This window comes from Natrix helvetica, assembly GCF_964273705.1.
Source record: "Natrix helvetica genome assembly, chromosome: 5".
NCBI lineage: Eukaryota > Metazoa > Chordata > Lepidosauria > Squamata > Natricidae > Natrix > Natrix helvetica.
Window position 1 is genome coordinate 67,700,824 of NC_138551.1, and position 27,532 is coordinate 67,728,355.

General features: G+C 45.9%; 1 protein-coding gene and 1 long non-coding RNA gene across 4 annotated transcripts in view; one reads left to right on the plus strand and one right to left on the minus strand.

The window, feature by feature from the left end:
- Nucleotides 1–27,532, minus strand: part of LOC309392387 ((E2-independent) E3 ubiquitin-conjugating enzyme FATS) — a gene marked incomplete at its 5' end in the record, with an annotated part of 122,057 nt that overhangs the window by 84,911 nt on the left and 9,614 nt on the right. The gene's annotated exons all lie outside the window — the stretch shown is intronic.
- On the plus strand, nt 1,440–27,158 carry LOC309393353. The gene is made up of 3 exons (XR_014175577.1): nt 1,440–1,559; nt 24,069–24,098; nt 26,460–27,158. It is a non-coding gene; the product is annotated as an uncharacterized lncRNA (long non-coding RNA).

Here is a 27,532-nt window from a genome sequence, read left to right on the forward strand (position 1 = left end):
TATGGAAAGATGTCAGGCTATCTACCAGTAAATTAATATTCATTATACAGTAAGTGTATAGATGGATGAATATCAGTTTTGACAATATTCGCAGCACTTTGAACTGATTTGACTTTATTCTTTCTTTTTAAATATATTTATTTTAAAAAATTACTAGAATAGTAAAAGCAAATACAGACTAAACTCAGAGAAGAAAAGAGAGAGAGAGAGAGAAAGAAGGAATAAAAATTGGGAGAAAAGAAAAAGTTACAGAATTGATAAATAGATACACTATAAAGTTCAACATCCTAGTCTGAAGGAAAGGGGAGAAGTAGAACAGAAGGAAAATCTGCTAAGATCTTTGGGGTGTCTTATTATGTGCAGACTCTCTTAGTCTTTCATAGATTTCTGAGAAACAGGGATAGACGGAGTATCATGCTGTGTAAAGTGGGACCCTACAGAATGGTCCAACACAGAACATAAAATGTAGAGTCTTCTTTATTATTCTGCATTTTATAGGCATTTTCCCCTCAAGTCTGATTTGAAAGCAGATGCATGCATGCACACATACACACACCCAAAAAGTGAATTTTCAGGTACTTAAAGTTCTAATGTTTCATTGGTTACTTTTTTCCAAATATTTATTCAGTACTCCATAATTGAAAGTCTAAGAAATGTTGGCTTAAGATGGGGGAGAACCAGTTCGTAACCATTTTCAAAATGGTGACCAACCACAATGTCTATCTCCATTAAGAGTATTGTAATCACTCAAATAATAGAGTCTTGTGGCGCATTAGCAATTAACAAATTAATTATGCTATAATTGTTGGTGGACTATAAACTACTTCATTTATTGCCTGTATTTAATTATTGGGGTACCACTCAAGACATATCAAGTTTTATGGACAGAAAATAACAAAATTAGCCCTTGAGAAATAATAGTGGGTTTGCAGTGGGCAGTTAATGTCTCCCTGCAATGATTTTATGACAACACATTTGATAATTACAAGTAAAGGCAACTAGCCTGATGTAATGATTAAAAATTTCAGTCTTGAAACCAGGAGACTCAAAAGCACTACAACTACCTTAGATATGAAGACCACTGGATGATTCTAACCAGTCATTTTTCTTAGCCTTAAGAAGACAAGGTCAAACCACTTTTGAATACATTGCCAAGGAAAATAAATGCATGGAGTATATACATACATACAATAGCAGAGTTAGAAGGGACCTTGGAGGTCTTCTAGTCCAACCCCCTGCCTAGGCAGGAAACCCTATACCGTTTCAGACAAATAGCTATCCAACATCTTCTTAAAGACTTCCAGTGTTGGAGCATTCACAACTTCTGGAGGCAAGCTGTTCCACTGATTAATTGTTCTAACTGTCTGGAAATTTCTTCTCAGTTCTAAGTTGCTTCTCTGCTTGATTAGTTTCCACCCATTGCTTCTTGTTCTGCCCTCAGGTGCCTTGGAGAATAGTTTGACTCCCGCTTCTTTGTGGCAGCACCTGAGATATTGGAACACTGTTATCATGTCTCCCCCTAGTCCTTCTTTAGTCCAGGAATAAGGAATCATTCAAAGGTATGGACATAAAATAAAATTGAAGGTGAATATAGTTTTAATTTAATAACACTGTATTCCTATTGTATAGTCTTTGAGCACTGATAAATCTACTAAAATGAATGATTTGTCATGAATTACAGATCTATTGTAGCTTTCTATACAATCTAATATTTTCAAAATGATTTGCTAAAGACTACCAGTATCCAATTATGGATATTTTGATGTCATTTGAGTCTCTACTCATTTCTTTTGCTTCTGTTTTTATTTTTTGCTAATGTAAATGGAACTTAACTTTACATAAATTTACTACTAAAAGGCAATTTTAAATATGCCAAAAATACTAGCATCTCATTAATGTTTGCTAACACTTCAAAATTCTAATCTTGGGAAGAATTCCAACACTTTATAACAAATTTAGGTTGGAAGGCATGACTATTTTTATTGCAGATGTTTCTTAGAATTACCTGGAATCATTATTTTCAATTGTCTGTATCTCATAATATTTTCATTGGGTCAAATAATAAGCAAGTACTATTATACTAACAGAATGATTAAGAATTTTCCTTTCTTTTACATGTTTAAAAAGCTATTTCTTATTGCTTTATATACTTCTACCCTGGCATTTAGAAGAAATCTCAGAACTTATATTTTTAATGAAATGGAAATGACAAAATATTATCATTTCACATTTTCCAGGAAAGCAAAAGTCATAATTAATTTATTCAATTTTATATTGCCAGAAGTCCAATGGTTGCTTAATCACTAGTTTAGAAAACTGGATTAGATAAATGAAGGCAAAGGAACAAAGAGCAAAAAGCAGAATTCTTCTGCTTCATTTGAAAAACAAAAGTGACTAAGAGGAATTCTTGGATTACGCAATATTCATAGAAAGTATGGAGCCATCACGGAAAAATCCCTGATTCTGATACTTGATAACTGAAGAGAGCATCTGAAGATGATCTTAGAAACCACATGGGTTATTAAGGATGAAGACAATTCTTTTCAAATTAATTTCAAATTTCTCAGAAATTTAATGAAGAATATTAAGCATGAGTATAAGATGATTTATTTATTTTTCTGCCACTGCTATCCTGTGGAACAACCTTCTCTTTAAAATTCAGATGATCTGCCTATGCTGGTTTTCCTGAAAGTCTAAAAACCTAGCTTTCCTTAAATGCCTTAAGATAAGGATGTTAATGGAGTCTAGTTTGTGTCTTGTCTTAGTTGACTGCGTTTTTTTAGTCAGCATCTTTGTTTTTCTCCTAGGCACTGCTTGGAGTGTCCAAGCACGGGTTAACTTCAGCTTGCAGCCCAAGGACTAAGTTCAAAAGATCGTGTAGCCATGCCTCTTGCTCCCTTCAGAGGCTCAGTTTTAAAAAACTCAGTCGCCCTACAGGATGCTTTTTGGGGAGCTCCAGTCCTTGAGCAGCAAGTTGGACTCTCCTAGCTAGTGTAGTGTAGCCTTACAATTTATTATTTTTGTAGTAGTTAGGACTATTTCCCTACTTTGTTGCTTTTGACTCCCATTTCTTCTATAAATTGTCTCACAATGTGCGGAACAGGCTGCCTGGAGCGTGGCTGGCTATCGCCTGCCGCGATTACAGCCGCACCAGGGGGGCTTGCTTAGCTGCTGCTAGCGAACCTCTGGGGGATAGGTAGGCAGTCAGGGTCCCCTAAAAGGAGCATTAGGCTCCTCTAACATCCCCCAGTGTCCCCCAGGCGCGCGGTGGCCATTTTGAAATTTTGGTGGCCATTTTGAATTGTAAAATGGCTGTGTTTTTTATTCTGAGGCTTGTCTTTGCCGCGCAGCTTGTCTCCTAAAACAGATCTCCACCGGAGGGGAATTTAAATATCAGGCCTTGCTCTGGGTCTCCAGGCAGGCCTTCCCCCTCCTCTGGACTTTCATTAGGTGGCCTCAGGGATTTTGGCCATTGCCAGGCCATCCCCTGCTTACTAAAATAGCGCGGATCTGCGAGCGCCCTGATCACCGCATTCGGCACCATTTACAGAGGTTGCCAATGCCTGAAGGCTTTTCCACTGCCTCGGCCTGCAACTGCCCCTGCCAGCCATTGCAGCCACGTCTCCCCCTGTGCCTTTCATCATGGCCAGCACCGTGGCAGCTGAAGTGGATTCTCAAGCTGGCCCTACTATCAGTAAGCGCAGCAGGCCCAATCCTGCTGCCAAGGGTGAGGGGGCTGGGTGCCCAGCGAAGGGGAAACATCCCAAGTTTAAGAAAGTTTCCAAGGCAGTTGAAAAGATGGACCAGAGACGCCAAAAGGCCCTGGAAAAATAATTCCAAAAGGCCCAATCAGCACTGCAGCAGCCAGCAGCTCCCTCTCCACCTAGGTATGATGGGGCAGGCCCTTCCCTCCCCCCCCCCACAGCAAGAGGGATCGCCTTCCATGGCAGCTGAGGAGGATTTTGGCTTTTCGCCCAATCCATCCAGGGCTTCTCTGGGGTCCCCCTGCCCTTCCCTGGCCGAGGATTCCATTGATGACATGGGTTCTATTAGAGGGGAGGACTCTGTGGCCCCTTCTGAGACCGGCCTGAGCCTGCCCAGGACTCAGGAGCCACAGCTTTCCAAAGAAATGCAGGAGGTGGTCGCACGTGCGATCTCCCAAGGCATTAAGGCAGGTATACACCAGTTGGCCTCTAAATTGCCCCTCCCAATGGCGAACCCTAACAAAGGTCAAGCCATAAGTGTTATATTCCTTTCCTCCCTGACTTCCGATCGGGGATTCCCCTGTTGTCAGCCAGCAACAGCCATGCTGCGCCTTAGCCAATCAGGCGCGGCATGGCTGAAGGCGGGCTGACCGGCGTTCCTGATTGGATCCTTGGCCTGACAGCTCTTCGTATAAATAGCTGTCAGGCTAAGGAACAGAGATTTCTCTCCTGTATGTCTTCTCGCTGTTATTACAAATAAAATAGAGTTGGATGTTCCTCAGTTTGTCAAGCCTCGTCTTTCCCCACACTTCTTCACTGGCGACGAAGGTGGGATCCTCCTGAGGCGACGACCCTGACGGAACCCGACCTCTTCACACGGCCGCTTGAGTTTAGCTCCCCGAGCCGCACAACTTCAAGCCGCTATGTCTTCGCTTCCTCCGTTCGCTCCCTTCGGAACCGAAGGAGAAGGATGGACGGGTTTTTTGGAGCGCTTCGAGTGCTTCCTGCGAGCCAACGGAAAGAGGGGTATTCCGATGGAGGAGAAGTGCAGCTTCTTCCTCAGTAGCTGCGGAACCCCGATGTTCAACGCCGCCCGGGCGTTGGCAGCCCCTTTGCCAGTCCACGATCTCGACTGGGATACGCTGATGGCCAAGCTGAAGGAGCATTACGCCCCGACCCCATCGAAAATTACCCGCCGGTACGCTTTCCGCCAGTGCGTCCAGAAGCCGCACGAAGACGTCAGCCAGTTCCTCCAGTCCTTACGGACCACAGCTATTCCCTGCGAGTTCCCTGACTTGGAGGACAACCTGGTGGAACAATTTGTCAGCGGAATCAGGGACCGCCAGCTGAGGAGGCGTCTCCTGGCTCGGCCAGAAATCACCTTGGCAGAGGCGGTCGCTGAGGCACGGGCGGTGGAGCTGTCTGAGCAGTCCGTCGCTGAGATGGACCGCCACCCGTTTACATCGGCCCCAGCGCACACCTGCCTCATTGATCAGCTGGTGCCCATTCCGAGCCCGGCTGAAGAAGAGGAAGAGCTCATGGCTCGCCTGGCAGAACTGCAGAGGCGCCGCAATCCGCGACCTCCGCGCCAGACCTTGACAACCTGCCTTGGCTGCGGGGGCAGCCACGACCGGTCCGCCTGCCCATTCCGGGCATCCATCTGCCGCCGGTGCTCAAAAAAGGGGCACCTAGCCCAAGTTTGCCGAGCTGTGCTGCCGCCACCACCACCCCAAGGAGCCACAGGCCAGCAGATGACAGCAGGACCACAGCAGCAGCCCCGCCGCCAGCCGCGCACGAGAGCCAGCTGCTACACAGTGGAGCCAAGCCCAGCAGCCGCCCCTGCTGAGGCGATCTACCAGGCCTCCGCAGGTGCGGACAGAATCAAGGCGTCAGTCCGCATTGAGGGCACGCCTTGCGTAATGGAGGTGGACTCCGGTTCGTCCCGCTCCATAATTGCCTGGGCTGACTTTCAGAAACTGTGCCCCGGCGTCCTTAAAAGCCACTTGACTGCCAGCCCCGTGGCCCTAAGGGACTATCAGGGGTCTCTTATTCCAACCCTGGGCTGCTATACAGTCAGGGTTGAATACGGGGGGTTTTCGGGTTGCCTGTCAATCCTAGTAGTTGAGAAGCCCCTCCCCGCTTTACTGGGGTTGGATTGGTTCCCCGCCCTTGGTCTCTCCGTGCAGGGGGTGCACTCCATCTCAGACACGCCCCCTGACGTAGCGGCTGTCATCTCCGCCTACGCGGACGTCTTTGACGGCCAGCTGGGACTTTACAAGGGCACCCCCATCTCTCTTAATTTAGATCCCCAGGTTGCTCCCATTAGGCTGAAGGCCCGCAGGGTGCCTTTTGCTTTAAGGGCCAAAGTTGATGTGGAGATTGACCGCTTGCTGGCGCAAGGCGTATTGGAGCCTGTTGACTACTCACGTTGGGAGACCCCAATAGTGGTCCCTGTGAAGGCCGACGGCTCCATACGCCTCTGCACCGATTTTAAATCCACCATCAATTTGGCCCTTCAAGCAAACCCCTATCCAGTCCCTGTCGTACAGCACCTGCTCCACTCCCTGGGGCAGGGCTGTATTTTCGCGAAACTGGATATGGCGCAGGCCTACCAGCAGCTCCCGGTGGATGACGAAGCGGCGGCCGCACAGACTATCGTCACCCACCGAGGGGCTTTCCGTTGCCGCCGCCTCCAATTCGGCGTTTCCGTAGCCCCGGGGATCTTCCAGAGCCTCATGGAGCGATTGCTCCATGGGCTCCCTGGCATTGTACCCTATTTCGACGATGTCCTGATCGCTGCATCCAGCCGCTCAGGACTCCTCGAAGTACTGGGGAAGGTCCTCGACCGTTTTAGGGGCGCGGGTCTCAAATTGAAGCGCAGCAAATGCTCATTTGCTGTGCCTAAAGTGGACTTCCTCGGCTTCTCCATAGACGCCCACGGAATCCACCCCACCCCTGCGAAAGTCGCAGCCATCAAGAACGCCCCCACCCCCGCCTCTAAGGCAGAGCTGCAGTCGTTCTTGGGGCTTTTAAATTTCTACGCGCCATTTCTGCTGCACAAGGCGTCACTAGCCGAGCCGCTGCATCGGTTGCTCGACCGATCGGCGGCCTGGCGCTGGGGCAGCCGCGAAGCGCATGCGTTCGCGGCTGTCAAAGACATGCTGACGTCAGAGGCAGTCCTAGTCCAATATAGTGACAGGATGCCCCTGACTCTTGCGTGTGACGCCTCCCCCGTGGGTTTGGGGGCTGTCCTGAGCCACGTACTCCCCAACGGCTCGGAAGCCCCCATAGCTTTTTATTCCCGGACACTCTCTCCAGTGGAGAGAAACTACAGCCAGATCGACAAGGAGGCTCTGGCTGCCGTGTCCGGGGTTAAAAAGTTCCACGAATACCTCTACGGACGGCATTTCACGCTCTTCACTGACCGCAAGCCGCTCCTTGGGCTTCTGGCCGGTGACCGTCCGACCCCTCCCATTCTGTCACCCCGGATGACACGTTGGGTGGAGTTCCTAGCGGCATACTCGTATGCCCTGGTCTACCGCCCTGGCAAGCAGCTGGGGCACGCTGATGCCCTCAGCCGCTGCCCCTTGCCCGTCTCCAACCCTCAGACAGTGCCTTGCCTGTCTGTTTTGGCCATTGCAGACCTCGCCTTGCCTCTCTCTGCGGGCGATGTGGCGGCAGCGTCTCTGGCCGACCCCACCCTCTCCCAGGTGATGACCTGGGTTCTGCGGGGGTGGCCTGGGGGGCCGGTGTCCGACGGCCACCGCCCCTACAAGGCCAGGCAGTTAGAGCTGTCCCTTCACAGTGGGTGCCTCCTGTGGGGGGACAGGGTGATCATTCCACCCACTCTGCGTGACCAGGTGCTGTCTCGCCTCCATGAGGGCCACCCTGGCATAGCGCGCATGAAGGCATTGGCGCGCAGCTATGTCTGGTGGCCCCGTCTGGACGACGAGATAGCTACCTGGGTTGCCAGGTGCTCGACCTGCCAGGTCTCCCGTCCAGCGCCTCCGGCGGCCCCGCCGCGGGAGTGGGAGATTCCTCGCGGCCCGTGGTCACGCCTCCACCTGGATTTCGCTGGGCCTTTCCGAGGCCAGGTTTTCCTGGTTGTGGTGGACGCTTACTCGCGCTGGGTGGAGCTCATCCTCATGACCTCCACCACAGCCGAGGCCACTGTCCGAGCACTAACGCGCCTGTTTGCCACCCACGGCTTGCCGGACGTCGTTGTGTCGGACAATGGTCCTCAGTTTGCGTCCACCGTGTTCCAGGGTTTCCTGGCCACCCAAGGCATCCGGCATGCCCTCGTCGCTCCCTATCATCCGGCCAGCAATGGCCGGGCGGAACGCGCTGTCCGCTCGGCCAAAGACGCCCTTGGACGAATGGACAAGGGCGACTGGCCCACGAGGGTGGCTGCTTACCTCCTGGTTCAGCATTCCACCCCGTGTCCACTGTCCGGAAAAACCCCCGCTGAGCTGCTGATGGGCCGGCGCCTGCGGACCACCTTGGATAGGTTGCACCCAACCTATTCTGAGGCTCAGCCGAGCAACCAGGGGCCCCCTTCCCGCTCCTTCCGCGAGGGGGATCCAGTTTGGGCGAGGGCTTTCTCCGGGGTTCTTAAGTGGGTGCCTGCCACCGTCACTACTGTAACCGGCCCCTGCTCTTACAGGGTCCGGACCGCCAACGGTGCAGACTGGCGCCGCCACGTGGATCAATTAAGGCGTCGCGAACCTTCGGATCCACACAACAACCCCGCAAGGTCGGCCTCGACCAGTCCACCAGAGGCCCTGGGGTTGGCGCCGCACCCGATTTCCCCGCCGTTGCCCAGGCCGCAAGAAGTTCCGGAAGAGACTGTTCCAGGCGCCTACCGCCTTCCACAGCCGCCCATCGTCCCAGCCCCCGTTGGGCTACCAGTTCCTCCATTGCAACCAATATTGGCCTTCCCTCAATCAGGCCAGCCTGTCCCTCGCAACAATTCGAACTTCCCTGACTCAAACCCGCCAGCGGCCGCGCCACCCCGGCCCTGCCTACCTGTCCTTGAGTCTCCGCCTCCGGCTGGGGTAGGCCTTCAAGATGGCGCCCGGAGCTCCACTCCCTCCAGGGAGGAGCTCCCACGGACACCACCTCCTCCTCCGACGATCTGCCCAGTTCTGAGGCGGTCTGGGCGTGTCCGACGCCGCCCAGCCTATCTTAGCGACTACGCATGCTCCACTGTTACGCATGCGTCCTCGCTAGGGGGGAAGGAGTGTTATATTCCTTTCCTCCCTGACTTCCGATCGGGGATTCCCCTGTTGTCAGCCAGCAACAGCCATGCTGCGCCTTAGCCAATCAGGCGCGGCATGGCTGAAGGCGGGCTGACCGGCGTTCCTGATTGGATCCTTGGCCTGACAGCTCTTCGTATAAATAGCTGTCAGGCTAAGGAACAGAGATTTCTCTCCTGTATGTCTTCTCGCTGTTATTACAAATAAAATAGAGTTGGACGTTCCTCAGTTTGTCAAGCCTCGTCTTTCCCCACACTTCTTCAATAAGATCTCGGGATCCATTGGCTAGGGATGCCTCCCCGACTCCTATGGGTGTCAGTGAGGTGTCTGAGGGAGAAGAGGCTGAGCAGGATGCTCCAGACCTCTCAGAGGACGAAAATCCCACACCCGACATGCCTGCCTTCTCAGGCTTATTCAAGCCCTCCATGTTTAGGGCTATTCTTACCAAGGCTCAGGCCTCTGCCATCCAAATGGCCTTCCAGCCCCGGCACATACGCCCTCTTCTGATAAGGGTGCCCAAGATGCATTGGACCCCAGGATCCAGGAGTGGGGTTATTTAAGAAATCCACTCCTCCTCTGGACCTGGTTCCAGGTCCTCAGTTGTTCCTTGACATCATTCAATGCCAACGGGCCCAGCCGGGCTCCATGGCTAACCCCAGTGGTATAGATAAAAAGCTTTATACCATGGAGAGTAGCTTAGAGGATATCTTGAAGCTTCCCCAGGTAGATGAATCCATTGTCTCTCTCACTTCCAATTTGGTACTTCCAGCTGACCTTCTGGAAGGCTTAAAAGCGGAGGACAAGAGGGCAGAAAAGGCCTCACATAAAACTCAATTGGCCACTGCATGGGCCATGAGGGCCTCTTCCTCTTCCTCATACAGGGCAGCCCTCTTCTGGCTTCATAAGCTGTTGGCCAGCCTACCAGCAGGGGACGCCAGAGCGAGTCAGGATGTTAATAAAATCATAGCTGCCGCTGAGTATTCTGATGATGCCTCACTCAACACCACAAAGTTCTCTTTCAGAGCCCTCTAACGTGACCTCCAGCTGCCTTCTGTGGCTTCGCCACTGGCAGGCGGACATGAAAGCAAAATGGAAGCTCGCTTCCACACCTTTCAAAGGGGGGAAACTGTTCGGGGAACCCCTGGATTCAGTTTTAATTGAATCCAAGGACAAACGTAAGATCCTGCCTACGGTCACGAAGAAACCAGACCGTAAGGGCCAGCCCTTTCGCAGGCAGTCCTTTCAGAGCTCAGAGCCATCCATCTCCTCAGGGGGATTTGGAAGGCCTTACTCCCAACCTCAGGATCGTCTCCCAGACAGATCCTCATACAGGGACAAGAACAGGCAGCAGGGCAACCGTAGGCCCTTCCGTGGGGGATACTCCAACCACCCCTTTTGGAAGTCAAAGTGACTGGCTCCGGTCACCTCCCATAGGTGGCCAGCTCCAACTCTACACCAACCAATGGGAGGAGACCACAACGGACACTTGGATTCTGAACACGGTCCGTCACAGGTTGACCCTGGAATTCCTCTCCTTTCCTCCAAGGAGCTTTGTCCGTTGTCCCACTCCCAAATCAGCCCACAAGTTCCAACTCATGAGGGCAGAGATAGATCATTTGCTGGAGATAGCGGCTATAGAGAGGGTCCACAGAGACCAGGAGGGCAGGGGGTTCTACTCCATCCTCTTCCTGGTTCCCAAATCCTCAGGGGGAGTGAGGGCAATACTGGACCACAAGAAGCTCAACATCCATCTGGCGTACAAACGCTTCAAGATGCAGTCACTTCAGACCATTCTGGGCTGCATCAGGCAGGATGACTTCCTGACTTCCATTGACCTGAAGGAGGCATACCTGCATGTCCCAATCCATCCAGCACAACGCAGATTCCTGAGGTTCCAGTTTGCCAACCAACACTTCCAGTACAGGGCCCTCCCCTTCGGCCTCTTGTCGGCCCCAAGAACTTTCACCAAGCTTCTAGCCGCCATCGCTGAGCATCTTCGATCTCTCCCAGTACGACTAGAATGCTACCTGGACGAATGCTACCTCATCCACTCGTCGTCCAGGGAGCAGGCCCAGAGGGATCTTGACATCACCATCAGAGTCCTCCAAAGTCACAGGTTCTCAGTCAACCTCAACAAGAGCCACCTGACCCCCACCTGCAGAATCCAACATCTCGGCACGGTGATCGACTCCAGGACCCACAAGGTCTTCCTCACGTGAGAGAGAGTGGACAGCATCAGATCCCTCATGAGAACCATCAGTGCAACGAGGTCAGCGTCCATCGTCTCTCTCTCCCAGTTGCTGGGGAAACTGGTGTCATGCATATCGGTGGTACTGTGGTCACGACTGCATATGTGGGAACTCCAGTGGTTCCTTCTGCCACACCAGAGGCGCAAGGCCAGCAACTCCAGGAGGGTGGTACGCCTTCCTCCAAAGGTGGCACGATCTCTCAGGTGGTGGCAGACAGATGCCCTTCTACGGGGCTGTTTCTTCAAGGAACTGGAGCGCCTGGTCATAACAACGGATGCCAGCCTGTTCCATTGGGGCGCTCATCTCCAGACTCACATTGTCCAGGGCAGGTGGTCACAAGCAGAGCTCGCCCACAACATAAACTAGCTGGAGCTCTGGGCTGCCAGACTTGCCTTGCGTCACTTCCACCATCGCGTGAAAGACCGCGATGTGCTAATTCTAACTTACAACATAGCCACGAAAGCTTACATCAAGCATCAAGGAGGCATGCGTTCCTTGGCCTTGATGGCAGAGGCAGAGGCTCTGGGTCGTTGGGCGGAGCGTGACCTGGCCTCACTATGGGCAGACCACATATCGGGGGAGAACAACATGACTGCAGACTGGCTGAGCAGAACCACCATCCAGAATTCAGAGTGGCGTCTTCACCCAGCGTTGTTCACTCAACTGTCTCAGAGGTTTGGTCCCTCCAGGGTCAACCTCTTCGCCATCCCGGCCAACATGCACCTTCCCCGATTCCTCACCAGGTTCCATTGTCCCGGAGCGGAAGGTATGGACGCCCTTCGGTCTCGCTGGCCTCCCGGACTATTGTACTCGTTTCCGCCCCTTCCACTAATTCCACTGGTGATCAGGAAAATTCTGGCAGAAAAGGCGGAAATGTTGCTTGTTGCTCCACATTGGCCAAGGCGATCCTGGTTCGCCAACCTTGTCAGCTTGTTGGTGATTCAGCACTGGCGCATACCTCAGGAGCAGATCTCCCTCAGCCAAGGGGCCATTCAGCATCCGGAGCCCAGTGGCTGCAACTAGCCGTGTGGCATTTGAGGGGGACCTCCTGAGACTCAGCAAATTCTCTGACAAGGTCATCCATCCCATCCAGGCGTCCAGGCGCCCCTCCACTGTCAGGATCTATGAGGCAACTTGGTCCGCCTTCTCAACCTGGTGTAAAGCACATCAGGCCATCTCCTCCTCTGCGACCATTCCGCAAATCCTGGACTTTCTACAGGAGGGCTTGGACAAGGGACTTGCACCCAACACCCTCCGGCGACAGACGGCTGCCTTGGCCACCATCCTGTCCATGGACTCTCACCTACCTCTTAGAAGGCATCCACAGATTCGTAGCTTCCTCAAGGGGGCTGCCAACCTCATCCCACCTACAATCCAGATACCCGACTTGGGACCTGTCTGTCGTTTTGCAGTCTCTGACAGCAGCCCCGTTTGAACCACTTCAATCCGTCGGGCTGCTCCACTTGACACTAAAGACGGCCTTTCTTATTGCCATCACCTCGGCCCGCAGGATTTCTGAGATAGCTACCCTTTCGGTCAGAGACTACCTTTGCATTGTGCATTCGGACAGGGTCATCCTCAGACTGGACCCAGCATTCGTGCCAAAGGTCAACACCATCTTCCATAGAATGCAGGAGGTGATCCTTCCGGACTTTTGCCCGCGTCCCAAACACCCAAGGGAGCACGTGTGGCACAAAATGGATGTTCATCGTGCTGTGCGTATCTACATGAAACGAACTGTTCCTTTCACAAGACAGAAGCATTCTTCGTGTCCTTTCAGCCCATCTCCATGGACAAGAAGGTCACGTCTTCCACCATAGGGCGCTGGATAAGAGCATGTATCAAGCTGGCCTATGAGCAACAAGCCAAACCGGTCCCTCCTCGCATTACAGCTCATTCTACAAGGAGCGCTGCAACCTTGGCTGCGTGGGCCACGCAAGCACCCATTGAGGACATATGCAGGGCTGCCACTTGGTCGTCCCCAGTTCCCTTGGTGAGGAATTATAGGCTTGACGCCCTTGCCTCGGCAGAGGCTTCCTTTGGAGAAGAGCTTTGCAACGGGTCATCGTGACGGCCACAGGCCTGGACAGTTCTTCTTCCCACCCTGGGACTGCATAGCTTTGGCGTGTCCCGTGCTTGGACACTCCAAGCAGCACCTAGGAGAATGACCGTTGGCTTACCTGAATGGTCGTTCTCTAGGCACTGCGGGAGTGTCCAACCCCACCCAGTGATAGTCCCGCGGGAGAGGTGTCCAATTCATGGACGTAGTGCAGTACCAGATGTATTCATATTTATCATAGTGATACTCGGTTTATTTATTTATTTATGTATAAAATTTATTTATTTATAAAATTTATTGGCCATCCATTTTACAACTTTCTTTTCAATCTTAAAACCCATTTTATTTAGTAGTTCTGTCTGATCCTATATTTTTATGTTATGTTAACATCTTTTTCTTCTGCTAATTTGCTGCTGCTAAGTAACTCCAAAACCAACATGAAGTCATCCACAAAAGCACTTAACCTATGACTTTGTTTTTTAAAAAAAATATTCCTACAATCCTTTATCTTTTCTTATAGGTATATTCAGTACTTCAGGAACCCAAATAAGCAATAAAGTAGTCAATGAGCGTTTCTGACTTGTTCCTTTTTGTACCTCACAGGGCTTTGTTAGATCTCCATTAACAATTATTTGTACTTTCTGTGTATAAATCAACTTCTTTTATAAAATTCTCTTCAAAATTCATCCAAAACTTTGAACAAAAAAGTCCAGTTCAAATTGTCAAAGGTTTCTGCATTTGAGAAAATCAATGCCGTTTGCTTTTCATTATGTTGCTCAAAATATTCCAAAATGTCCAAAACATTTCTAATATTGTTCTTAAATGCCCTTTAGGTAAAAACCCACATAGATTATTACGAATAAATTCTTGCAAAATTATTTTTAGCCTATCTTCTAGAATTGTTGTAAACAACTTGCAGTCTTTATTCAATAATGATATTGATCTGAAGTCTTGTTAAAGTCAAATCTTATCCCTCTTTACATATTAGTGCTATATTGGCCTTTTTCAAACTCTCTGGCATCTTCCCTGTAAAATAAAGTTCATCATATTTTATAAAGGTTAGAAAAAATCATCCTTATAACATTTATAATAGAAACCTGATAATCTGCCTGGTCCAGGCACTTTTCCAGGTTTAATTTTTTTATAGCTTCCCTTATTGGTTTAGGTTTATTTATAATCTTTTTCTGTTCCTCTGTAATTCTTGGTAAGTTTTATTTCCTTAGGTATTCATCTATTTTCTCTGGAAATAGATGTCACTTCCTTTATACAAATTGGAATAATGTTGATAAAATGCTTTTTGCAGAGCCACACTGTTAACAGACTACCTGCCTCTTGCAATTGCAATATCATTTTATTTTATTTTCCTTTTCATAATATTATATGCCAACCACTTCCCTGGTTTGTTTGAAAATTCAAAGGTTTTTACTTTACATAGTTCATTTTTATTTCCTTTTTTTTACTCTTAACATAGATAACTGCCATTGTAGAAACTTAATTTGTTGAGAAATTTCTTTCTTTCTTTCCCTTTTATCTTATCCACAGTAGTTTGTGTTTTCTCTTGACTCTTCTTTTTTAAATTCACTATTGTTTTGCATGAAATAATCTCTAATAAAAGCTTTACTTGTGTTCCAAACTATTCTTAAAATAGTATCTTTATTTACATTATTTTCAAAAAAATATTTTAATTTCTTCTTACAATCATCTACTACTGCTTCTTTTTACAACAAATATTTCATTTCCTTTTATAAGTGAAACTCACAGGATCATAATCCAAAAAGTCTTTGGTAATAAAGTCTACTTTAGAAAACTTAGTAGCTAAATTCTTTGAAATCAAATCTATTCTTGAAAAGAATATATGTCTTTGACATATGTAATGTCTTGAATTGCCATTTTTTTCTGTCTCCGTTTATCAAGAAGCCATAAATTGTCCATCAAATCAAAGAAAACTTTTCATATTGTAATATTTTTCTCAGAAAATATTGTGGAAAGATTACTGTTTAAGTGGATTAACTGTATCAAGTTCAATATTTTAAAATGTTTTTAATATTTTTCCAAAAGATCACTCCATTCCAATCCCCAATCAAATACCAATGTTCATATGAAAAAGCCATTATTCTTGCAACAAGTCCTTTATATATCAGTACTTTATCTTTAGTTGAGGCATACATTCCTAATATCAGAGTTTTAGTCTCATGCAAATTAACTTCCATTCCAACAAATCTTTCAGTGCTCTCCACTCAATCCCTCAGAGGCAATCCAGAAGGATATTATATTTAATAGTATCAAAAGCCACAAAGATATCAAGGAGAACTCGGATGGATGCACTCCCCCATTCTACACAGATCATCAACAAGCACAACAAATGCGATTTTCTGGCTTGAACCCTGATTCCTAACAGTTCAAATAATCTACTTCCTCTAGAGCTCTCTGATTCAGTTTCTCCACAGTCTTTCCTAAAAACAGATGGTGAGAGACAGTTCCAAAATTGTATAAGATTGCTGGATTCAGTGAAAGCTTCACTCAGCCAAATGCCATAGCAATCAGAGAGTGATATGACAAGACCTGACAAAGGGTGAAATTCAATGCCCACTACTTTTGGATGATGTTCCATCTGTTCCCAAACTGAGAACAAATCTACTGCATCACTTTTCAATTGAGTTGGCCCCTCCAAAAATTGGAACAGGTCCACAGTTGTCATGAGGGTCTTTAATACTGTCTGCTCAAGTGAAAGCAGGATGAAGTCCCCCAGTACATCATTCAGGGAAGGTCCACCACAATCCAACAATCAAGTCCAAATGTATAAATAATATATCTTGCTACTTAGAGAGTAGGACTTCTGAATGCCAGCAGATGATGACATCCCCTCTCCCCTATCCAGGAAGCATAGCTGGAACTAAACTCAAAATCTAGTTGGGCAAATTTCCAAGTGGGGAATGCTATTCTCCCCTCTCATGTTTGCCTCAGTAATGCATGTGAGGTCTGCTCCTCCTACAACATTAAATCATGGATGAGGAAGAGGCATTTTGCAAAAGGTTGTTTTGGCATGCTGTGGCTCAGCGGTTTTGTTTGGAAAGATCTGAGTATTAGATTTTATTAGAATGTGTTGGAGTGAATTCAAGGTGGGTGGGTGACCCTTGTTCAATCAATCAATCAATAATTTTATTTGATTAGCCGCAACCCTCTCCCGAAGGACTCGGGGCGGCGTACAATCAAAACGGATAAAAATGCACATAAGACAAACATATATACAAAAAGAACAGAGACATATACATATGTGCATGGAGGAGAGTTGACTTATAAGTGAAGGACAATTAAAAACACAATTAAAAAACACAATTAAAAACACAATTTAAAATCCCCTTAAATAAAATTACTAAATTAAAAAACCCATCAGGAGCGTTACGAAGTTATGGTTGAGCCAGGCCAGCTATTTGGAAAAGGTGGGTCTTGAGCTTAACACGGAAGGAGCGGAGGTCAGTAGTGGTCCTAATATCCGGGGGGAGGTCATTCCACAGGGCTGGGCCCGCCACAGAGAAGGCTCTGCTCCTAGGCGCCGCCCCATGGCACTGTCTGGTGGACGGCACCTGGAGAAGTCCCTCTCTGTGCGAGCGGATGGGTCGTAGGGATGTATGGGGCAGAATACGATCCCGCAGGTAACTAGGTCCTGAGCCATGGAGCGCTTTAAAGATCGTAATCAAGACCTTGAAACGCACTCGATAGACCACAGGAAGCCAGTGCAGCTCGCGCAGGAGAGGTGTCACATGGGAGTACTTAGTACTCCCCATAATCACCCGCGCGGCCGCATTCTGGACCAACTGCAGTCTCCGAGTGCATTTCAAGGGAAGCCCCATGTAGAGAGCGTTACAGTAGTCCAGGCGAGACGTCACCAGCGCATGGGTGACTGTGCGTAGGGCGTCCCGGTCCAATAGGGGGCGCAATTGGCGCACCAGGCGAACCTGGTGGAACGCCCCCCTGGCCACGGCTGTCACATGTTCATCCATGGACAGCCTGGCATCCAGGAGGACGCCCAAATTGCGCGCCCGCTCCACGGGGGCGAGTTGAATGCCCCCAATGGCCAGAGATGGAATTATCTGGTTGAACCGGGGAGCCGGAACCCACAGCCACTCCGTCTTGGAAGGGTTGAGCCTGAGTCGGTTGTCATCCATCCAGACCCATACAGCTTCCACACACCGGGACATCACTTCGACGGCCTCGTTGGGGTGGTTCGGGGTGGAAATGTACAGCTGAGTATCATCAGCGTACAGATGATATCCCACCCCAAAACCACGGATGATCTCACCCAGCGGCTTCATGTATGTGTTGAACAGGAGTGGCGAGAGGACCGACCCCTGTGGCACCCCACAAGTAAGGGGGCTTAGGGTCGACCTCTGCTCCCCTGCCAACACACGTTGCGTCCGGCCGGAGAGGTAGGAGCCGAACCACCGCAAAACGGTGCCCCGGACCCCCAACCCCTCCAGTCGGTGCAACAGGATACCATGGTCGATGGTATCAAAAGCCGCCGAGAGGTCTAATAGGACCAGGATAGAGGAACAACCCCTATCTCTGGCCCTCCAGAGATCATCAACCAACGCGACCAAGGCCGTCTCTGTGCTGTGCCCAGGGCGAAAGCCGGACTGGCGCGGGTCTAGATAATCATTCTCCTCCAGATGTCGTGGAAACTGAGAAGCCACCACACTCTCTACAACCTTCGCCAAAAAGGGAAGGTTGGAGACAGGACGATAATTGGCCAGCTCCGTAGGGTCCAGGGAAGGCTTCTTGAGCAAGGGTCTCACCACCGCCTCTTTCAAGGCGGCCGGGAGAGACCCCTCACCCAATGAAGCGTTCACTAGGCCCAGGAGCCAGTCGCGTGTAACCTCCCAGGATGCCAGTACAAGCCAGGAGGGACACGGGTCCAGCAAACATGTGGTAGGTCGCAGTCGTCCACGCAATCTGTCCAAATCCTCGATGACAACCAAGTCAAACTCCTCCCAAAAAGGTTTCTCAAGACTCGCCACTGGCGTCTCGACTGGGCCACTGAAGGGGACCCAATCCTTCCGGATTTGAGCGACTTTATCCTGCAGATATTTCCCAAACTCCTCTGCCCTACCCTGTAAAGGGGCCTCCCGTGGCCTCTGAAACAGAAGGGAGCGGGACACCCGAAACAGGGCGGCAGGGCGGTTCTCTGCGGATGCAATGAGAGCGGCACAATATTGACGTTTGGCCGTTCTCAATGCCACTAGGTACGTCCTTAAATGGGCTCGTACCTGTGCTCGGTCAAATTCGGATCGGGAGGATCTCCAACGACTCTCTAGGCATCTCTTGCGGTGCTTCATCACCCTTAGCTCCTCGGTGAACCAAGGAGCCAGGGTGGATCGTTGCCGCCGGAGAGGCCGCAAAGGCGCCACCCGGTTCAAGGCCCCGGTAGTCGCATTATTCCACGCGGCCACCAGGTCCTCTACCAGAGGGCGGGTCAGGGCTGCAGGAGGTGGCCCAAGCTCCGTCTGGAACCTGTCTGGTTCCATCAAGCGCCTGGGGCGGAACCATCTAGTGTTTTCCGGTTCCGCCTCCCCGCAGCGAGGGGTAGCACCAGGGAAGTCAAGTCGGAGGAGTAAGTGATCTGACCATGACAGAGGAGTGATGGTTAAATTCACTCCTCCCAGATCACTCAACCACTGGCGAGAGACAAAAACAAGGTCCAGGGTGTGACCTCCCTCGTGTGTCGGGCCCTGAATCATTTGAGTCAGGTCCATGGCTATCATGGAAGCCATGAACTCCCGAACCCCCTCTGATGCTTCTCCCACCGACGGCAGGTTAAAATCCCCCATCACTAAAAGTTTGGGGGTCTCAACCGCCACCGATGAGATCAGCTCGAGGAGCTCAGGCAGGGTCGCTGATGTATGGCGGGGAGCCAGGTATACTATCAGCAGGCCCATCTGCCTCCCAGGGCCCCATTTCACAACAAGGGATTCACATCCGGACGTCTGTGGCACAGTGGACTCCCTCGGCTCTAAGTCCTCCCGGATAATCACTGCTACCCCACCGCCCCTTCCCCGGGCCCGGGGCTGGTGAAATGCTTGATAACCTGGTGGGCACATTTCCACGAGGGGTAACCCTCCCTCGTGGCCCAACCAGGTTTCCGTTATTCCCGCGAGGTCCGGCTCCCCCTCCAAAATTAGATCGTGAATGAGGGGGGCCTTATTGACAATGGACCTCGCATTGCATAACAACAGCCTCAGGCCCTGGGCCTGCAGATCCTGACCACCTAGAACGCGGGGGTTGATACAAGCGACCAGGTGTAACCAACACCCACGGTCTCCCAACCGACTGCGAGTTGTTATTCTGTCCTCGTATCTGCCCCTCCCTACGACTGTTGGAATCAAAGAGCCCTGTATAGGAATGATATCCTCTCCCCCCTCCTCCTCTCTGCTCCTTCTGCTCAAGACCCCACCTGGTGACCTGGCTCTGTCATCGCTCCTGATCTGACCCACCCACCCCCCAACCCCTAAACCCCTAAAAGAATTTAAAAAACATTTGACTAAAAACCCCCTAAGTCTCCGCTTCCTCCACTTCCTTCCTTCCTTGTTTTGGGGCCCTGGGTTGTTTCTGGAGATTGAGAAATGGCTGACACACCCTGTTGAGAGAAAACAACACTAATGGGTCTCAATTCTGGAGAGCAGCTATGGAAGAAAATGGTGCAATTTAAAATACAGTATGTTTTGACTCAAATTTATGGATCAATCTTCTTCATCTGTGATACCATCTGGTTCATAGTGAGCATAGCTCCAGAAACCAATTTTGCTACTTTGTAAATAATGTTTGGATTTAATGTTTGTTTATTTTTTAAAAGAGACATAAAATGAATTAGATCTGCCTGGGAAGTTACTTAAAAGAGATGTTATTACTAGATGTTGGGAATCTTTACAGAAGGAACAAACTAATAAAATGTGCATCACTGACTCAACAGATCTTGAGAGACAAGAGTATAGCCCTTCTGAATAGGTGATATTTAAAACTCTTATTTAACATAATTGCAGAAAATATAACATTTAGCTTGGCTAGTAAAACTACACATTGGTACATTGGAAGGACGTCTTTGAAAAGATAAAAAACCAGAGCAGAAATTTTGATAATTTCCCCACCACATGGAACTAGGCTATTTTGCTAAAATTGTTTTATTTATCAAAGACCCAAACACAATTGTATAGCTTATTTGATGTTTAGATGCCACAGAAGACAGTGAGAATCAATGTCCCATTAGTTTTGTTTCCAGAGAGCTTATCAACAAGGTTAAGGACTGAAACAAGAGCACTATAACAGATTTAATCAATGTACAGGTCTACTTTACCAAAACTGGGCTTCTATGGAAATCAGACCAGATTCAGTACATAGAACAATATCTGGTACCCAACAAGAAGTCCCTCCCAGAAAACCCTCTCAAAATTAATGAAATCTTTACAGGTACAGACCTGCATATGAAAACTGTACAATTGTTTTTCATTGAAAAGCCCGAGAGACCAAGGGTATAGTTCGGCTTTCTATTCAATAGAAAAGGCTTAAAATGACTTCTGGCCATTTTCTATAGCCTGATCTGTGAGCTTATGTCCTGAAATAGTATGCCCAGGTATTTGTATTGTCTCATTTGTTCCTCATTTAGACATTAATGTGTTCAATATCTGCCACTTGTAATTAATATTTCTTTTGATAATACCTAACTATGATGTTGTAGAATTTATGGTAAGTCTTCCTTCCTCGCAAGTTGCCAAATATTTCTTGATGCCACAGGAAAAAAAGGAAAGAATTGTAGTACCACTGATGTAAAGAAAGCAATACACTGTCTATTGCCCCTAATACGAAGAATAAATCAAGGATTTAAAATTAGAACTTTAAAGTGTCTGAATTACAGAATGTAAATAGAAGTTTAAAATTGACATTGAAGGTTAAGAATATTTTCCAGGATCACATGGAACTGAAAAAAATAGGTTAGGCTACTTTAGAGATTGTACCTTAGTTCTGGAAGCAATTACTCGAGCTTTTCATCTTATTTGACAAAGAGGAAAGAACAGGCAGACGAGAATATTTGTGGCTCAGGAATGAACCGTGAGGTCACTGATGCTCTCTGAGCTTAGTTGTTTCCTTGCAGATGTTTCATTACCAAACTAAGTAACATCATCTAGCACTTATGATGTTACCTAGCCTAGTAAAATGTCTACAAGAAAACAACCAAGCTCAGAGAGCGCCAAGGACCCTAAAGAGGAAAGAAAAGAATGCTATGCTGAACATACATTAAGATATACATTTAGCTAGATGCAAAAATTGCATTATGATTGGTTTACAATGCAGATTGAATGTCAGAGGTAAGTATCAGTGTGAATGAAAAATAGTTGTGGGGCAATGCTCCTCCTTTGGTATATGACTCTGAACCATGGATGATAAGTAAATATTCCTTTCTATTACATTATGAATGATTGTAATGAATACTTAACCAAAGCTTAAAGCAAATGAAGGACATGGGAAAATTGTAGCAATTACTAAAAATTACAATTATTATAGTTGATTACTTCATAAGCCTCAGAATTTAGCCTTGACATTCAAAAGGCTTATTACTGCTAAAATAACTAAATAAATATGCGTAGGATTAGCCATCGTTGCATTTTACCTCATGGTGGAGGTTTTATAAAGAATATATCTAGTTTTGTATATTGTATTCTTGATGGATTCTAGATGGCAGCATCCTCCAACCTCACAAAGAATTTGAATAAAATGGATAATATCAATTAATATGATAATAAAAGACAGATTATTTGCTTCCCATTGGATTGCATGTTGTTTTAGCTGTGTTGAAATATATTCTTGGTTCTATAACTGTTTTGCAACAACAACAAATCTCCAACAATGATTTTTATAAATATGGACTTTCTTAAAAAAAACTGGACATCAAGCTTTGGGTTCTACAGTGACAATATTTATTGCAGACTAGATTGCAAATTAAATTCCTACTAATTAATGCCATCTTAAGGGGATTAACCTAAAGTTCAGGCATTACTTGAATTTTAATTAAACATAAGGGCAAGTTCAAATAATGTGACTGTCCTACAGGAGTAAGAACAGGGAAGTCTTAGCATTTAACTGGCTATTTTTCAAGCTTAATCACATTCAACTATTATCAGTTCTGAGAATGCATTATTTCATACCAGAATAACCTATTCTTTGGCAAAAGCTATAATAAATAGACATAATAGGAAGACTGGATTTCAGCCATAATAGCATTTTTCTATGGTTGAAGTTCCAACAACAAATTTGTTAATAGGAGCAGTTTTAACAGGCAGAGATGGCTACCAAATGGCATAGCATTCATATACTTTTACTCAGAGAATAACTTCACCAAGGGCATTATTAAAGATCGAAGGCAACAAATTTTGACAATAGTTGCCAAAATTTGCCTTGATGCAAACAGCATGGTTAGGGGCTCACTGACTTTAAAGATTTTACCAAAGGTGTACATGTAGTCTTTGACTTACAACTACAATTGAGCCCAAAATTTGTGTTATTAAGTGAGACAGTTGTTAAGTGAATTCTGCCCCATTTTACAGCATTTCTTGCCACAGTTGTGCACCTGTTAAATTAGTAACATGGTTATTAATTGAATCTGGCTTCCCCACTGACTTTGCTTGTCAGCAGGTTGCAAAATGACCCTGGGACATGGCAACTGTCATAAATATGAACCAGTTTCCCATCATTTGAATTTTGATCACATGACCATGTGATTAGTGAGAAAAACAGCCATAAGCTACTTTTTTTCAGTGCCATTGTAACTTTGAACAGTCACTAAATGAACTGTTTACGTTGAGGACTACCTGTAGTTGAAATAAAAAGTCTGGATCTCCAATGGAATCTTGCTTCAATGAGATGTCTATAATTACTCTCCATATGTGACCAGTTCTCAGAACATGTCTCCTTATCCGATACTGCACAATAACTGGTGAGCATGACATATTATTATAGGCATTTATGCAGGAAAAAAAAGTTGTTCCCTGATGGAGGTTTGGCTACATGCATCTTTCCTCCATTTGTATGTTTTCTTAAGTATGATACCCATATGTGATTCCATAGAAGGGAATATACTATCTATAGCTCATGGTTGATGGATGGAGTCCTTGATGATCTCTGAGTTTGGATGGTACATATATTCTCTTCCTTTGGAATCGCACAATCCAGTTTCCCCCATTGTAAGCATTTTTTTTATTTTAAAAAGCTTTCTAAATGAGTCATAAGTATTTCTTGAGATCACTGGTTACAGAATTTGTGCAGTACATCCTTTCTTGTTCGTCTGCAGTCTTGATTGAGTCATGTATTGTGCAATATTTTTGTTTCTAAGGACTCACATGAATATATTGGTTTCAAACGGAATGCAACTTGATTATAACAAACTATATTATTTGCATTGGATGAAATTGCTTACTGACTTAATACCAAAATATGATTATTATTCAAAACTATATCTAGCAAACAATTTGCCTTCATAGATATTTAATTCTATCTTCTCCCAAGTACATAACATTTCTCAGTTCTTGGACTAATGGCTGATAACAGTGGCAAAAATTAAGTAAACAAGATAATTGCTTTCTTCTCTGTACAATAAAATGTCCTGTAGTAATTGGGAAGAGAACCAAACATAATCTATACTCTAGTATTTGTAATAGACGTATAGGTTCCTGCAGACTGACCCAAATTTGTGTCCTGTACACTTAATAGCTGGCATTGAACTTTGATATTCACCAAATATTTTCCTTTTTTTTTTTAGCTTGAGATCCCCATCTGGTGAAGTAATCTAGTAAGTCTTTTTACTATCCTGAAAAAGCTACACTGGCTTTGAAGTTCCCAGATATACTAAAAATGGAATCTGAGAAAACCCTTTCCATCGTTTCTAACTCTGTAGCCAAATTTTCTATAGCATGCCATTTGATGATCATACAAGGAGTTGGGAAAATACAGATATTAATACAGAATACAAGGAGAATACATATATTAATATAGAACAATAGTTTAAAAATAAACTTTAATTTGAACAATCTGTATAGTGCTGCTATATGATTGAAATAGGAGATCTTCAGTTTTCCTGATATCCAAATAACCAGACCATAGCTAGGCCACCTTAATTAGTGTGAATAGAGTCATTTAGACACAGAGATGCTCTCATCTTTGCAACCAAAAGTCTTTGGAATATCTGAACGGACTGATAAATACTGGATCTAATTATAGTGAATTACAGATAAGGGCTATATCACTTTGCTTAAACAAAATTAAGTTATTAATGCTACTCAAGATGTGAATAAACAGTAGGATAGCTAGGATAGCTAAACATAGTCCCCTCTAAATTCTGAACTATTCAGGGGGGGGGGGTTATAGCGCACTTCTAACTACAGTTACGGATAGGGAAAATGTGCTTGAAACAATCCTGGTCTGTAGTATATTCCAAACCATTTTAGGTGTAACTGACCATCCATTTTGACAGCTGGATTTTACTTTATTTGTACAATAACTCTGAAAACTAATTGTCTTGAGTCACGCTGGAGAGTGTTCAGCTTAAAGCAAAAGCAAAGAGATCTGTGGAAAAGTCCCTACAGCGTAAAATCACAGATGATGCTATTATAAAATCCCCAAAGAGTGAATTTGATAAAGTAATTAATTATATTATATCCTGTCTGACAGTGGATTAGATTCTCTATGTTTGAAACTCATTCAGCTTCATGTGGTAAAGGAATTTCATATTGACTGAATCAACGTCAGATAATAATGATAGTGACAATTATATAAATTTAAAGAGACATCTATCTAACAAAAGTATACCTCAGGGTTGTAAACAAAATAAAAACACATTAGGGTAAAAGCAATCATATAAAACAATAAACTGTGTTCAGACCCCAATAAAAATTAACAATAATGCATCAACCATCCTTTGCCTGTTCTATCAACATCCTGGTCCCAGTGCCTAGGGAGAAACTGTACTCCTGAAGGGTCAGGTCATTTTGTATTTGTGGGGAGAGGCTGTTCCATCAGACAGCCATAAAACACTGCCAAGGCTCCACCAGGTAACACTGTTTTCACCAAGAGGATATGAAGTAGCATCACTCTGCCTAATCTAGTAGAAGGGGCAGAAATCATGTGGATAGGTGGTCCCTCAAGTAACCTGTCCCAGGTCATGTAAGGATTTAAAGGTAACAACAAGCACTTTCAATTGCACCCAGAAGCCTGCTGACAGCCAGTGCAGCCCACATAGCAGTGGTGTTACATAGATGCAATATATCATGGTGCACCTATTACTGCCTGTGCCACCATTACAATTTCCAAATGCTCTTCAGGGGCAGCCCATGTAGAGTGCATTGCAGTAATCTAATTGGGAGATGACTAAGGCATGAGCGGTGCGAGCAGAGACCTTAGATCTAGGAAAATGTACTACTGGTACACAACATATATTCATACAAATAGGGACTCCTGATCTTTGAGCAGGAACGCAGAGTCTAGGAGAACTAGCTCTGACTGAAGGATGTCATCCTAGCCAGAGTTAAAGATGTCAAATCATGGTGCATAGGTCTTGAATCCGGACTGTCAGCTTTCCAGCTGAAAAGCTCAGCATCTTTAACTGCTGACCCATCACAATCTTTTGGAGAAATGTACACACACACACTTTATCCAAATCTTGAGAAGATTACTATTTCCTATTTCAGCTCTAAAATGCTTGCAAAGTATATTATATTAGGATTTCTATGATAGAAATCTAAATGTATATACAGGATGTCCATACGAGTTAACGAGTATGGACTTAAATATGACAATATACAAATTGCCTTATATAGCTCACTCTGACTGGCAGTACTTCCGGAGTCTGCAAATGTCACATATCAAGTCTGTTAACTCACTCACCTGCTTTTTTGCAGTAACAATTCTCCCTGCCAAGACTTTTTAAAGACAATATTTGTGTCATATAATTAACAAGACATCCTCTGTTCCAAGTGAAATGTTTCAAATTACTTCACAAACATAGCTGGAAACTAAGTTAAATGAGACACACAGCAGTGCTTTTCACATTATTTCAAGAACATTTTAGCAGCAAGGCAAAGCATAAAACTGTTTCACCAATAAGGCGTAGCAAGAGACATGTAAAGTAATCTGTCTTTGTATCTGTTTTCTTTAGACCTTCAGGAGGATCAAAGACACAATTGTATGTGCCACTTTATCTTTTTCCAAGATACTGATGTAAAAAGGACTACTAGCTCCTGCTGTTTCTCAGGAGTATAATCATGTACTCTGGTTTGTGCAAGTAAATTCTTAGTTCACTGAAAGTCTTTCCTACCATTACAGGGGAAATATTGCTTTCAAGCTCAGTATTTTCTGCTACGGCTTCCAAATATAAGAATATAGGGGATCAAAGAAACAGTGGGAAAAGAAACAGAGTCAGAAATGAAAAAGAAAACAGAGAACACAATTCAAAAAGGCAAAAGTGGAGTTATATTGGTAAAGAGTTAGACCCAACCATGGTTAAGTGCAGACATGGGAAAACATTTGAAGACTCCCAACAAATGAGTGTATGTCTTATGCTGAGTTTAAATCCTCCCAGAAGTCAGAAAATAGAAGCCTGTATATGTACATTTGGGGGGGGGGGGGAGAACTAACTCAAGGTAAGCTTGCACTGACAACTGTGTTTTGATGAATCAATATCAATTGGATGATGGGAATTATATTCCAACACATTTAAAATGGCATTAGGTTGGACAAAACAATTCTGTAAAATATCTTGGATCAATTGAAGATAAAACAAAGACGTCTTGATTATTCTGGTGTTTTATATCTGCATGTCTGACCTCTCTCATATATTTATATATCTACTGTATACCTCTCTCTATACACTATGTGTTTATAAACTCAAGTACAGTATATACCTTTACATTTGCTTGCACAAAAAGCTTGATTGCTGCTCTGAGAGAAGAATTCTATAATAATGAAACTGTGAATTGTCCAGAATATGAGCAATTTTGAAGTTGGTTAAAGATCTTGTATGTGTGAAATTGTAGGCAATTACTTTTGATCACTGTGTCAGACACTGGTGCTGAATTTATTCTAATTTGCTAAAGAAAATATTCTAAAGTATTTTAAAACACCAAAACACCTGATTAAAGTAAATTGTATCTACAATATGCAAGGTACAGAAAAGAAATCTAGTCCAATGAGACTTGTACAATGTCAAACACCAGAACAGCAAAAAAATTA